The 15,796-nt window shown below is 50.5% G+C and overlaps 1 protein-coding gene across 2 annotated transcripts in view; it reads right to left on the minus strand.

Moving 5' to 3' along the window:
- Positions 1–2,379: 2,379 nt before the first annotated feature.
- The window catches only part of LOC140898230 (uncharacterized), a 41,553-nt gene continuing 28,136 nt past the window's right edge, over positions 2,380–15,796 (minus strand). For both annotated transcript variants that reach the window (XM_073311771.1, XM_073311772.1), the window contains 3 exons: positions 5,466–5,716; positions 4,792–4,890; positions 2,380–2,482 (listed from right to left, as the gene is read on the minus strand). The gene's annotated coding sequence lies outside the window, so the exon portion shown is untranslated. The remainder of the gene's footprint in view (positions 2,483–4,791; positions 4,891–5,465; positions 5,717–15,796) is intronic.

The following is a 15,796-nucleotide window of genomic DNA, read 5'->3' on the forward strand; positions in this document are numbered from 1 at the left end:
GTTCTGGAGTCCCAAGCTGGCAGGGAAAATGGGCTCAGAGGCAAATTCAGCGCATCAGGTGACAGGGCACTGCAGGTGTTCTCTTCACTCTGGTCAAATGCCTTGTGTGGGTTGTACCTGTGGGGTGCAGGGGTGGAATGAGCCGGGGACATGTGCCTGTTTGAGTGATTCATAGCAAGCATACGAGGCACCTTTGGGGGAGCCTTGTCCAGGCCTGCCATGGGTCAGCTCTCTGAAACCACCACCCCTGGCAGTGCAAGCCTGACCTTCCAGCCCCCTGCAGGCCTCGCTCTCTGTGTACAGGTTAGCGATCGACACCCCCAAAGCCTCTGAGCGTCCCTCGGGAGTGCTCAGCCTGTTCCACAGAGCACACGCAGAACTGTGACTCTAATCCCACAGGCGCGGTCCACAGCAGCTTGTAAGATTCAATTCAGGCCAACCACTCTATTTAGAACACAGCACTTAGATATACAGAAAACAGGAATGAGTTTATTATCAAAGAACAGAGATGCAAGCGAGAGTGAATAAATACTGGTAACACCCATTGTTTCATGTTCTGTGTGTATATAAATCTCCCCACTGTATTTTCCACTGAATGCATCCAAAGAAGTGAGCTGTAGCTCACGAAAGCTTATGCTCAAATAAATTGGTTAGTCTCTAAGGTACCACAAGTCCTCTTTTTCTTTCTGCAAATACTGGAAAGTAATGGTTACATAGAAAACAAAATCCTAACACTTTCTACAGCCAGGGTTCTCACAAATTTTTGGCAGCCTCAGAATGTGGCTCTGACAATTCAGAGGCCTCACCAGCCAAGTCACTCAAACCTGCCGACTGCAATCCCCAGCGAGACCTGTACCTGCCATGCAGTGCTCGGCATGCTGCCCTCTCTAGCAGCCACTGTTAACCTGAGCTCCCTGCTGCCTCCTTTCCCCAGGGGGGCGGGGGGGGTCAGACACCCCAGGGACGTTGCTGAAGAGGGCTGGGGGAGAACAGCGAGTGTCCCAGCTGAAATCCCAGCGCGCTGCGAGGGCACCTCTGGCTATGGCGGGCTCTGTCTCCGGCCCAGCACCGTGCTGCGGGGAGGAGCCGAGAGTTCAGGGACACGCCGGCTCCCATCGGTCTCCGATACACGCAGGACGCGAACGGACCAGGGTCGTGTCTGGTGGTTTCACTAGCACTGAATGGTGGATCGACCTGAGCTCAAACCGCTCAGACACCAGAATCCCCAGCCCAGGGAATTAGTCCAGAGGGGTGAGAGAGACTCACAGGTGGTTGAATTTGGTGCCGTTGGTCCATTTCCAGGGCTGACCCTGTTCCCTCCGGAGGCCGATCCAGTGGTCCCGGACACCCTTATGGCGCAGCAGGAACGCCTTCAAGAAAGCCGAGGGACAGCAGGTATCAGCCCCAGCTCCGGTGCTTCCCCCCCCTCCTCCAGGGCTCTGTGCCGCAGAGAATCCCAGTCTCATATTCACAGAGTATCAGGGTTGGAAGGGACCTCAGGAGATCTTCTAGTTCCACCCCCATTCCCAATTAAATGATCCAACACATTTCTGCCCCATATCCCTAAATGGCCCCCTCAAGAATTGAACTCACAACCCTGGGTTTAGCAGGCCAATGCTCAAACCACTGAGCTATCCCTCCCCCCATATTGAAGGGTGCTCAGTTTATTTTCGGCGGGGGGGGGTGTTTCCCCTCCCTTTTGCAAAGTACAAGATCACCCAAGCAGTATTAACCCTCCCCCTGCACAGAGCAGCCCCACCCAGTCCAGTCACCCGCACCCCAAGTCCCCCTGGGCTGGGGGGAGCTGCTGGGTCTAAGCTCTCTGCAGAGACCTCTCTTCTCACAGATCATTCCCCACTCACCACAACAAGGCAGAAGGAGGGAGCGAGTCAAGCTGAAGTGGGAGCGGTCAATGTGAGAGGATCCCCTCCTCCCCCCTCCTCAGCTGGCTGCTCCTTTCCCATCCCCACAACAGGAGCACTGGCTGGGTTCTCAGTCCCACTCCAGCAGCCAGCAGGCCAGGAGATGCCTGAGCCAGCCCTGCCCTAGACAGAAGCTGTCTCCCTATTTGGGGAGGGGGCAGCTGAGAATGGGCAATCCCTGTGATCACACACAGACAGTAGGGCCCTGGGCCCAGCCAGGGCTGGCGTTCAGCCGCTGGAAGTTCATTCACTCTGGCCTCCCAGCACGGGAGGGCTCAGAGCTGCTCCTCACCCCACGGGGCAGAGCCCAGGTCCTACTTCAGCAGCCACCACTGTGCCAAGATCAGTGTCTGGCAATTCGAGAGTCTCTCACCGTTTCCTGCTCACTGTCGATCCCAGCCAGGGAGGCACCCGCTGCAGAGCAGCGGCTCTGGCTGTCGGTCCAGCTCCCTTCCCTCTCTGAGAAATAGTAGCATTTCCCTTGGTATCCCATCCAGCCGTCCGGGCACAAGGGGCCAGCAGGGGGCACAGATCAGCTGATGAAAGCTGAGATGTCAGCACTGAGAATGAGACAGTCACATGGAGGGTAAGAGTTACACCTAGAATTGGGCATTTGACTGGTACAAAAATTGGTCAATTGAGTGTCAAAGAGTGGTCAGATATTTTAAAATACCAATTTATCAGAACAGTAACAAAAAAGAGCAAGACGTCATTGTCTCCAGTAGGTTTAGCTTTCAATAGATACGTATCTAAGTAATTTTTTTTAAAAAATGTATTTCACTAAGTTATTTTAACTCAGAAAAAAAAGGCGAAACAATGAAACCAAGTTCTGAAAAACACAAGTGAGACTCCAAGACGCAATCAAAAAGGCAGGCTGCCACCTACCCTCAGGGTTCTTGCTGGAGTATTTGACTGCGGCCAAACAGGCAGTCAATTGACCTGCTTGCCAAGTCTACTGGGACCCCCAGCTGGGGCTGGTCCACGGCAATCAGACACAGGAGGATGGAGATGTTTGTCACAGTAAATTTGCCTGGCAAGAAGGATTCCAGGGACACTCCCAGCCTGGGAGGGACTGACACAGCTCAGAGCATTTCACCCCAGGCACAAGATCAACAGCTTGACGTTCAACCTAGCAACAAACGGCAGGTGAACAACTGAGAAGAACTTGGGAACTTTCAAGCAGGGACATGAAAGCCACAAGGGGGCGCCAGAAACCACAGCAACCGGAAGTGACCTGTTGCACTGTGGGCCAGGAATGATGGAACTTAATTCACCTCCTACCTGCAGACTTTTCTCTCCCCAAACACAGCAGCAAGAAAGGCACTTTCTGTAAGGCCTCACAGCAGTGTAACCCTTTCAGAGCCATGAAAGAGCAGCAGTGGGGTCACCCTTAAGTGACACCAAAGAGGATTTGGAAGGCCTGTCTAGTTGAGAGGAGTCGGACTCAAACCCCTCCAGACGTTTTTGAGCACATCACTTTTTTTTTGCACCACAGTAACTCGGTAGCTGGTTTTCAAGCCTTCCCATGTGGCTGGCGCTCAGCGAGGAACAGACACTCTAAGTAGGGAAGAGTTAGGAAACGTGGCAGCGGTGATCAGAAAACGAGCATGTGTTCACTCACGCACAAGGCATGTCTGACCCTCTAGATTTAACTGTCCAGTGCACGGTAGCCCACACCTCTGCCCTACTGAACTGAGCAGAGAAGTCAGTGACTAACAGTTGATGGCACAGGCTGTCTCCACCATCCATCTCCAGGTCAGATGCCACATGTTCTACAGAGCTCCCTGCACCTGCAGGTGTGTAACCAACCCTAAGCTCACAGATTCCCACCTTACACAGTGAGAGCCAATGCTGCCCATTGCAACAGCCTGCCATTACAGCAGGGAGCTGGGATTCAGGGCCCATCTGTATCAGAGCAAGCTGCACCAGTATAATCACAGTGACGCAGTGACATCAGGGCAAACACCTCCTGGAGATGCGCTGGAGCAGTGCAGCTCGCTCTGGTAACTTCCTGCAGCGAACTGCACCAAGGCAAGCTGCTTTGTGCACCAGTGCAGTGCGTCTCCTTTAGCGGTTTGCACCAATTCAACTGCACGGATGTCATGACATCGGCACAGAGGATTCCTAATGCAGACAGACCTGGATTCAATCCCCTCTGCCAGCTGCTAAACCCTCCTGGGGCCCAGTGATCAGATCCCAGGGCAATAGAAAAATCCCACCCCCGACAGTCTCCAGCACGCCCTACTCCAGACAACAGGGGGATACAGCAGGGTTCATGTTCACCGCAAACAGACACCCTCTGCACGAGCACACGCTGTCTGGGCAGCCGGGGGTGTGAATGGTGCTATGGGAGCCTTCATGGCCACGCTCAGCGATTGGGGGGTTTCCACACTGCGCTGGTGGAGGGGTCTAGACTGAGTTCTCCGGCTCATTTCAATAACACTGCAGCACCTGCCGCCCGGCCACAGGCGTGACCTGAAGATCCAGGAAGGCCAGGCTGGTAACCTCAGAGCAACACAGGGAAGGCAAAGGGCTCAGGGATGCGCTGCACCCTGTCCCATTGGACACCCTGGACAGGGACTGCTTCATGGCACATGGCAAAGGCGACTTGGGTCCAAAGTGCTCAGAGATGGGCTGGGGGGGGCTAATGTCAGTCAGATCGTCCCGACACAGAAAGTGCCCAGGTGCAGGGGTCTGGGACGGAGCAGGAGGAAGGTTGGGGAGGAACATCCCCCAGGAATCCTCTGTCCCAGGGGCAGAAGCCAGACAGGCCGGGAGGAGAAAGTGAGCGTGGTAGGTCACGGGGGAATGGGATGCACGGAGATCGTAGATGGAGGGGAAGGGAGCGGGGCGGAAGCTGGGAACTCACCTGCCAGAGCAATGATGGCAGCGATCAAAGCAGACGATACAACTATCAGTGCAACCACAACTCCACAGGTTGGACTTTTCTGGCAGTTACAAGGAGGGTCTGAAACAGAAAGACCCGTCAGGCAGGGCTGGGAGGACACGTCTCACTGACAGCACCGGGGCTGGAGCTGCCCTGGAACATGCACCGTTCTGTCGATTGCTCCTTCCCTCAGACGCTCTGGGAGAGGAGCCCTGAGTGTCAGGCAGACCCCCCCCCACCTCCAAGGGCAGATGGAGGGTCCATGGCTCCCTAGAGCTACCCTGGGGCTGTTACCAAGATCCAGCTCTGGCTGGGTAGCAGGGCCTCAGAGCAGCAGCCGGGCCATGGTAAGAGCTGCCGCTGTGGGGAACTACAGACCCTCCCCCTGCTCTGGGCAGGGAGCCTGGGGGGAGGGATACGGACCAGGGGCTGCTCTCTACCCCCCACCCCAGGCAAGTGGAGGGTCATCCACGGCTCCCTGCAACTGCCTGGACTCCAGCTGCCAGCCAGAGGCGGGGTGGGGGGACCTCAGGGGGAAGGGGGGGGGGAGGGGAGGGGCCAGTGACAAAAAGCGGGAGGGCCACGCCCCCTTCCAGCACCCCGGGCAGTTTCAGTGTCTCTCTCCAGCCTGCTCACAGGCAGAGATGCCCCATTACCTGGGTTCCCTCCAGTCTCCAGGTGTCCATTGCCATTAACACACAACTCCTGCAGCGGCTCTTCGCTCTCAGCAGCCCCAGTTGCTGTCCCTATTGTCTCTCTCAGCAACACTCAGGCCACAGACGCTGCTGCAGGTGCTGGGCTGGGGTCGGCTCCTCTCGGTCGGAGTGGGTCCGATTTGGCAGCAGCAAAGCCGAGGCAGAGGTCCTGGCCCTGGCTCCCCGTCCCTGCTCCAGACTCTCCAGCCGATCTGAAACCGAGAGGGACCAAGCAGGACAGGTCAGGGGTGGGGGAGGCGATTTGTGGTTTCTCGTTGCCTGCCCAGCAGCCCAACCCCCTGCCAGAGGCGGTGCCATGATGATTAAACCCCCTTAACTCCTATCAGCCCCTCCGCCCCCCAGGGCCTCAGAGACCTGATCTCCTAAAGGCCTCGCCCACCCGTGACAGGCACCCAGCTGGGGGGTGGGGGAGAAGACCCTCCTCACACACACAATCCTCCTAGAAGTAAGTGTGAGTAGGATATCACAAGGGGACAGGGCTAGGGCTCGAAACAGCCCTGTTCCTGACCCAGCCCCCTCCTGGCAGGGCGGGACTTGAAACAGCGTCCTGCGCTCCTCTGCCTGGCCCTTCCTTTCCCTTCCGGGGGGGGGAGAGCTCTCTCGAACCCCCCCCCGCCCTTTGGCCCAGGGCCCGCCCCCTGAATCGCCCCCCTTTGGCCCAAAATCCCCGCCCTTTGGCCAAGAAACGGCCCCTGCCACCGTGCTGCCCTCCCCATGTGGTCCCCAGCCACCGCCCGAGCCCCCCATTTGGAGCCCCGCCCCCATGCGGTTCCCAGACACACACCCGAGCCCCGCCCCCATTCCGGCCCCGCTCTCCCCATTCGGAGCCCCTCCCCCATTTGGTCCCCAGCCCCAAGCCCGAGCCCCGCCCCCCCATTCGGGCCCCAGCCCCTCGAACTCCCCATTCGGTCCCCAGCTCTGAGCCCTCCCCCTCCCAGCCCCCACCCCATTTGGGCTCGTGGTGCCCGCTCGCCCCAGCCCGGCTGTGGCTGTAACTTGCCCGCAAACCCCGCTGTGCAGCGAGCGAGCCACCGCAGAGCAGCCAGCAGCACCCTCCCTCCCTCCCGCGCCCCGGGTGGCTCTGGCAGGGACCGTTGGGACCGGGAGCGTCTCACCCACGGGAAGAGCACCCGGCACCGCAGCCGGGGGGAAGGAGGTGAGGTCCCGCACACCAGGCAAGCCGGCTTGCAGCCGCATCCCGCCGGGTGAGTTCACAGCCACAGCACGACCTCAGCCACAGCTGAGATGCCAGTGCCCGATTTCCTCACAACAGCAGCTGATCCACGTGCGTCCCGCCCTCAGCCTCATCTCCATTTAACCCAGCTCCCCCTTCTCTATTGCATCAAACAAGGTGCCACAAGTACTCCTTTTCTTTTTGCAAATACAGACTAACACGGCTGTTACTCTGAAACCTGTCATGGTGCAAGGCACTGAATTTAGCCGTATGGAGTGGAAATCTATCAACTTCATGAAAAAACTCGTACAGATACAGACAGACATCATCTTCCTTTCCAAATGCAAACAGATGGACATCATACCAAAAGGACTGAAGGTAAAAAATCCATTACAACCTACATATCACACAGACTATGCTGACAGCTTGTGCCACACGCTCTCAAAGAAACTGCGGAACCACCTGATCAACATCCTCTACAGCAAACAGGGAAAGATTAACAATGAGCTCTCAAAACTGGATATTCTCATAAAAAAACAACATTCCACACAAACTTCCTCATGGCTGGACTTTACAAAAACTAGACAAGCCATTTACAACACACACTTTGCTTCTCTACAAAAGAAAAAGGACACTAAACTCTCTAAACTACTACATGCCACAAGGGGCCACAACAGTGGTTCCCTTAACCCACGCAGCAATATTGTTCATCTATCCAACTATAGTCTTAGCCCAGAAGAAGAATCTGTCCTATCTCGGGGCCTCTCCTTCGGCCCCTCCAGCCCCACGAACATGATACAGTTCTGTGGTGACCTAGAATCCCATTTTCGACGTCTCCCACTCAAGGAATATTTCCAACACACCTCTGAACAATATACTAGCCCACAGAGACCTTTCTACCAACACTACAAAAAGAAGGATTCTGGGTGGACTCCTCCTGAAGGTCGAAACAACAGACTGGACTTCTACAGAGAGTGCTTCCGCCGACGTGCACGGGCTGAAATAGTGGAAAAGCAACATCACTTGCCGCATAACCTCAGCCATGCAGAACACAACGCCATCCACAGCCTCAGAAACAACACTGACATCATAATCAAAAAGGCTGACAAAGGAGGTGCTGTCGTCATCATGAATAGGTCGGAATATGAACAAGAGGCTGCTCGGCAGCTCTCCCACACCACTTTCTACAAGCCATTACCCTCTGATCCCACTGAGGGTTACCAAAAGAAACTACAGCATTTGCTCAAGAAACTCCCAGAAAAAGTACAAGATCAAATCCGCACAGACACGCCCCTGGAACCCCGACCTGGGATATTCTATCTACTACCCAAGATCCATAAACCTGGAAATCCTGGATGCCCCATCATAGATTCATAGATTCATAGATATTTAGGTCAGAAGGGACCATTATGATCATCTAGTCTGACCTCCTGCACAATGCAGGCCACAGAATTTCACCCACCACTCCTAAAAAAGACCTCACACCTATATCTGTGCTATTGAAGTCCTCAAATTGTAGTTTGAAGACCTCAAGGAGCAGAGAATCCTCCAGCAAGTGACCCGTGCCCCATGCTACAGAGGAAGGCGAAAAACCTCCAGGGCCTTCCAATCTGCCCTGGAGGAAAATTCCTTCCCGACCCCAAATATGGCGATCAGCTAAACCCTGAGCATATGGGCAAGATTCATCAGCCAGATACTACAGAAAATTCTTTCCCGGGTAACTTGGATCTTACCCCATCTAAAAACCCATCACAGGCCATTGGGCCTATTTACCATGAATATTTAATTACCAAAACCATGTTATCCCATCATACCATCTCCTCCATAAACTTATCGAGTTTAATCTTAAAGCAAGATAGATCTTTTGCCCCCACTACTTCCCTCGGAAGGCTATTCCAAAACTTCACTCCTCTGATGGTTAGAAACCTTCGTCTAATTTCTAATCTAAATTTCCTAGTGGCCAGTTTATATCCATTTGTTCTTGTGTCCACATTGGTATTGAGTTTAAATAATTCCTCTCCCTCTCTGGTATTTATCCCTCTGATATATTTATAGAGAGCAATCATATCTCCCCTCAACCTTCTTTTAGTTAGGCTAAACAAGCCAAGCTCCTTGAGTCTCCTTTCATAAGACAAGTTTTCCATTCCTCGGATCATCCTAGTAGCCCTTCTCTGTACCTGTTCCAGTTTGAATTCATCCTTCTTAAACATGGGAGACCAGAACTGCACACAGTATTCCAGGTGAGGTCTCACCAGTGCCTTATATAACGGTACTAAAACCTCCTTATCCCTACTGGAAATACCTCTCCTGATGCATCCCAAGACGACATTAGCTTTTTTCACAGCCATATCACATTGGCAGCTCATAGTCAACCTATGATCAACCAATACTCCAAGGTCCTTTTCCTCCTCCGTTACTTCTAGTTGATGCGTCCCTAGCTTATAACTAAAATTCTTGTTATTAATCCCTAAATGCATGACCTTACACTTCTCACTATTAAATTTCATCCTATTCCTATTACTCCAGTTTACAAGGTCATCCAGATCCTCCTGTAGGGTATCCCTGTCCTTCTCTAAATTAGCAATACCTCCCAGCTTTGTATCATCTGCAAACTTTATTAGCACACTCCCACTTTTTGTGCCCAGGTCAGTAATAAAAAGATTAAATAAGATTGGTCCCAAAACTGATCCTTGAGGAACTCCACTGGTAACCTCCCTCCAACTTGACAGTTCACCTTTCAATAGGACCCGTTGTAGTCTCCCCTTTAACCAATTCCCTATCCACCTTTCAATTTTCCTATTGATGCCCATCTTATCCAATTTAACTAATAATTCCCCATGTGGCACAGTATCAAACGCCTTACTAAAATCTAAATAAATTAGATCCACTGCGTTTCCTTTATCTAAAAAATCTGTTACTCTCTCAAAGAAGGAAATCAGGTTGGTTTGGCACGATCTACCTTTTGTAAAACCATGTTGTGTTTTGTCCCATTTACCATTGACTTCAATGTCCTTAACTACCTTCTCCTTCAAAATTTTTTCCAAGACCTTGCATACTACAGATGTCAAACTAACAGGCCTATAATTACTTGGATCACTTTTTTTCCCTTTCTTAAAAATAGGAACTATGTTAGCAATTCTCCAATCATATGGTACAACCCCTGAATTTACAGATTCATTAAAAATTCTTGCTAATGGGCTTGCAATTTCTTGTGCCAATTCTTTTAATATTCTTGGATGAAGATTATCTGGGCCCCCCGATTTAGCCCCATTAAGCTGTTTGAGTTTCGCTTCTACCTCAGATATGGTGATGTCTACCTCCATATCCTCATTCCCATTTATCATGCTACCATTATCCCTAAGATCCTCTTTAGTCTTATTAAAGACTGAGGCAAAGTATTTGTTTAGATATTGGGCCAGGCATTATATATCATCTCAGGCATTGGCACCCTGACAGCAGGATTGTCTGGCTATGTAGACTCCCTCCTCAGGTCCTATGCTACCAGCACTCCCAGCTATCTTCCAGACACCACTGACTTCCTGAGGAAACTACAATCCATCGGTGATCTTCCTGAAAACACCATCCTGGCCACTATGGATGTAGAAGCCCTCTACAACAACATTCCACACAAAGATGAACTACAAGCCAACAGGACCACTATTCCCCATAATGTCACGGCAAACCTGGTGGCTGAACTTTGTGACTTTGTCCTCACCCATAACTCTTTCACATTTGGGGACAATGTATACCTTCAAATCAGCGGCACTGCTGTGGGTACCCGCATGGCCCCACAGTATGCCAACATTTTTATGGCTGACTTAGAACAACGCTTCCTCTGCTCTCGTCCCCTAATGTCACTACTCTACTTGCGCTACATTGATGACATCTTCATCATCTGGGCCCATGGAAAAGAAGCCCGCGAGGAATTCCAACATGATTTCAACAACTTCCATCCCACCATAAACCTCAGCCTGGAGCAGTCCACACAAGAGATCCACTTCCTGGACACTATGCTGCTAATAAGCAATGGTCACATAACCACCACCCTATACCGGAAACCTACTGACTGCTATTCCTACCTACATGCCTCCAGCTTTCACCCAGATCACACCACACGATCCATTGTCTACAGCCAAGCTCTACAATACAACCGTATTTGCTCCAACCCCTCAGACAGAGACAAACACCTACAAGAGCTCTATCAAGCATTCTTACAACTACAGTAGCCACCTGCTGAAGTGAAGAAACAGATTGACAGAGCAAGAAGAGTACCCAGAAGTCACCTACTACAGGACAGGCCCAACAAAGAAAATAACAGAACGCCACTAGCCATCACCTTCAGCCCCCAACTAAAAACTCTCCAGCGCATCATCAAGGATCTATAAGGTGGGTAGAAAGTTGGCTAGATTGTCGGGCTCAACGGGTAGTGATCAATGGCTCCATGTCTAGTTGGCAGCCGGTGTCAAGTGGAGTGCCCCAGGGGTCGGTCCTGGGGCCAGTTTTGTTCAATATCTTCATAAATGATCTGGAGGATGGTGTGGATTGCACTCTCAGCAAATTTGCGGATGATACTAAACTGGGAGGAGTGGTAGATACACTGGAGGGCAGGGATAGGATACAGAGGGACCTAGACAAATTGGAGGATTGGGCCAAAAGAAATCTGATGAGGTTCAATAAGGATAAGTGCAGGGTCCTGCACTTAGGACGGAAGAACCCAATGCACAGCTACAGACTAGGGACCGAATAGCTAGGCAGCAGTTCTGCGGAAAAGGACCTAGGGGTGACAGTGGACGAGAAGCTGGATATGAGTCAGCAGTGTGCCCTTGTTGCCAAGAAGGCCAATGGCATTTTGGGATGTATAAGTAGGGGCATAGCGAGCAGATCGAGGGACGTGATCGTCCCCCTCTATTCGACATTGGTGAGGCCTCATCTGGAGTACTGTGTCCAGTTTTGGGCCCCACACTACAAGAAGGATGTGGATAAATTGGAGAGAGTCCAGCGAAGGGCAACAAAAATGATTAGGGGACTGGAACACACGACTTATGAGGAGAGGCTGAGGGAACTGGGATTGTTTAGTCTGCAGAAGAGAAGAATGAGGGGGGATTTGATAGCTGCTTTCAACTACCTGAGAGGTGGTTCCAGAGAGGATGGTTCTAGACTATTCTCAGTTGTAGAAGAGGACAGGACAAGGAGTAATGGTCTCAAGTTGCAGTGGGGGAGGTTTAGGTTGGATATTAGGAAAAACTTTTTCACTAGGAGGGTGGTGAAACACTGGAATGCGTTACCTAGGGAGGTGGTAGAATCTCCTTCCTTAGAAGTTTTTAAGGTCAGGCTTGACAAAGCCCTGGCTGGGATGATTTAATTGGGGATTGGTCCTGCTTTGAGCAGGAGGTTGGACTAGATGACCTCCTGAGGTCCCTTCCAACCCTGATATTCTATGATTCTATGACTCTATGATCTACAACCTATCCTGAAGGACGACCCATTGCTTTCACAGATCTTGGGAGACAGGGCAGTCCTTGCTTACAGACAGCCCCTCAACCTGAAGCAAATACTCACCAGCAACCATACACCATACCACAGAACCACTAATCCAGGAACCTATCCTTGCAACAAAGCCCATTGCCAACTGTGTCCACATATCTATTCAGGGGACACCATCATAGGGCCTAATAACATCAGCCACACTATCAGAGGCTCGTTCACCTGCACATCTACCAATGTGGTATATGCCATCATGTGCAAGCAATGCCCCTCTGCCATGTACATTGGTCAAACTGGACAGTCTCTACGTAAAAGAATAAATGGACACAAATCAGATGTCAAGAATTATAACATTCATAAACCAGTCGGAGAACACTTCAATCTCTCTGGTCACTCGAACTCAGACCTAAAAGTGGCAATTCTTCAACAACAAAAAACTTCAAAAACAGACTCCAAGGAGAGACTGCTGAATTGGAATTAATTTGCAAACTGCATACAATTAACTTAGGATTGAATAGAGACTGGGAGTGTATGGGTCATTGCACAAAGTGAAACTATTTCCCTATGTTTATTCTCCCCCCACCCCCCACTGTTCCTCCGATGTTCTTGTTAACTGCTGAAAATGGCTCACCTTAATTAGCACTACAAAAGGTTTTGTTCCCCCCCCCTATTTTTTTCTGGTAATAGCTCATCTTAAGTGATCGCTCTCCTTAGAGTGTGTATGGTAACACCCATTGTTTCATGTTCTGTGTGTATATAAATCTCCCCACTGTATTTTCCACTGAATGCATCCGATGAAGTGAGCTGTAGCTCACGAAAACTTATGCTCAAATAAATTGGTTAGTCTCTAAGGTGCCACAAGTACTCCTTTTCTTTTGACAGCACTCTGTGTAGTCAGTTACACTGCTTCCCCCAGAGAAGCATTCATCAAATCTTTGGAAGCTGTGCACTGCTTCAGGACAATACAATCAGTCATGTCTCTCTCCCCCCACACCCTCCACATGTGTATTCCTAAAGACCTAATCATCTTTATTTATACCTCTTCTGTACCCCTCTAACTAGTGCTTCATATACATCCCCAGGGGAAGGGGAGGGCAAATGAGTGCACCCCACACTCAGAGAGACACTGACCTGGGAGCGATTTCTAGACACGGTTGAAAATCTTTTCCAAAGGAAGGATTGTCTGTAGAAAAGTGACTATTTTTGGAATGCAAGGGTTTTTCAGGAAAGATTGTCAAGACTGTAGGAATTTCCTGGTTTCACAATATTGTTCTGACACATTTAAAATCAATCTTTTGTTCACTACGCACTCTCTTCCATGACTCCACCCCCTTTAACCCAAAACCTGAGTTTGTTCTAAGTGAAAAAATGCAACTAAATTTTTTTGCAAAAACGTTGATATACATTTAAACATTTGATGAGTCCCACCCCAGAGATGGCTGCATTTCAGCACTGGACGAGCGATCGCTGCGCATTGTTACTATATGGCTGTCAACCAGCTGCTTCACCCAACCCCAGGGGCAGTTATATTTCAGTACTTGGCAAGCAATCCCTGGGCAACCTTGCTGCACGGCTATTGCCAGCTGCCCCAACCCAGAGGTGGCTGCATTTCATGCACTGGGGCTGTGATATACCAGAGGGATTAGGCAAGCTGAGGACTCAGAAGTAGACCTAAAAAACCTGTATCTATGGAAACTGAGGCAGTAACACACCTATCCTCCTTTCAGGTATTTTGTTCATCCCTTTCCTGGTGACACATGTGAAACTGGATCATACCAGCTTCAGGGTAGAGACCACGCAGTTGTAACTAAGTGTCTCTACAGCACCTAGCACAGCTCTTCAGGGCAGAGACAGTCTCTTACTATATACAGATACAGCACCGAGCACAATGGGATTCTGTTCTGCTGGGAGCCATAAAACACTGAACATTAAATCCCACCAAATGATGGTAAATCCATCCTCATCATCGTATCCGCTCATTATACTCCACATCTGAACATAGCCATTATATGCACAACATGACCCGATATCTCAATGTCTGTACTTTGACCCGTTAAACTTTTACCCCCAATCGCAGAGATTGCAGATTATGTATTCCTTATGCCATCTGTTCCTAATCTGAATTTCGCATCCCTTGGAAATCTGTACCTTATTCCCTGATAACCAGAAACTTCTATTCTTAAACTCTGTACCGTTTTCCTTTTACTTCAACATCATCTTAATAAAATTATTAAATCTGCAAATAATATTACATCATTCATGTGTCCTGGGAGGCCCTTTAGCCCACCTTTGGGGGCTGTGAAAACTACAATAGGGCTGCTGCAATATCAGGGTCTCCCAAATAACCTCTGATCTCCACCCAAGCCCATGTCACCCTTTGCAGAGCAGGGGGTTGGGAATCAGTTTCACAAGCCACTGCTACGTAGGAAGATGCCCTGATTCTCATGGGTGACTTTAATTTTCCTGATATCTGCTGGGAGAGCAATACAGCGGTGCATAGACAATCCAGGAAGTTTTTGGAAAGCGTAGGGGACAATTTCCTGGCGCAAGTGCTAGAGGAGCCAACTGGGGGGGCACTTTTCTTGACCTGCTGCTCACAAACCAGGTAGAATTAGTGGGGGAAGCAAAAGTGGATGGGAATCTAGGAGGCAGTGACCATGAGTTGGTTGAGTTCAGGATCCTGACACAGGGAAGAAAGGTAAGCAGCAGGATACGGACCCTGGACTTCAGGAAAGCAGACTTCGACTCCCTCAGGGAACGGATGGCCAGGATCCCCTGGGGGACTAACTTGAAGGGGAAAGGAGTCCAGGAGAGCTGGCTGTATTTCAAGGAATCCCTGTTGAGGTTACAGGGACAAACCATCCCGATGAGTCGAAAGAATAGTAAATATGGCAGGCGACCAGCTTGGCTTAATAGTGAAATCCTAGCGGATCTTAAACATAAAAAAGAAGCTTACAAGAAGTGTAAGGTTGGACATATGACCAGGGAAGAGTATAAAAATATTGCTCAGGCATGTAGGAATGAAATCAGGAGGGCCAAATCGCACCTGGAGCTGCAGCTAGCAAGAGATGTCAAGAGTAACAAGAAGGATTTCTTCAGGTATGTTGGCAACAAGAAGAAAGCCAAGGAAAGTGTGGGCCCCTTACTGAATGAGGGAGGCAACCTAGTGACAGAGGATGTGGAAAAAGCTAATGTACTCAATGCTTTTTTTGCCTCTGTCTTCACGAACAAGGTCAGCTCCCAGACTGCTGCACTGGGCATCACAAAATGGGGAGTAGATGGCCAGCCCTCTGTGGAGAAAGAGGTGGTTAGGGACTATTTAGAAAAGCTGGACGTGCACAAGTCCATGGGGCCGGACGAGTTGCATCCGAGAGTGCTGAAGGAATTGGCGGCTGTGATTGCAGAGCCATTGGCCATTATCTTTGAAAACTCGTGGCGAACGGGGGAAGTCCCGGATGACTGGAAAAAGGCTAATGTAGTGCCAATCTTTAAAAAAGGGAAGAAGGAGGATCCTGGGAACTACAGGCCAGTCAGCCTCACCTCAGTCCCTGGAAAAATCATGGAGCAGGTCCTCAAAGAATCAATCCTGATGCACTTGCATGAGAAGAAAGTG

This window comes from Lepidochelys kempii, chromosome 14, assembly GCF_965140265.1.
Source record: "Lepidochelys kempii isolate rLepKem1 chromosome 14, rLepKem1.hap2, whole genome shotgun sequence".
In the NCBI taxonomy this organism is placed as follows: Eukaryota; Metazoa; Chordata; order Testudines; family Cheloniidae; genus Lepidochelys; species Lepidochelys kempii.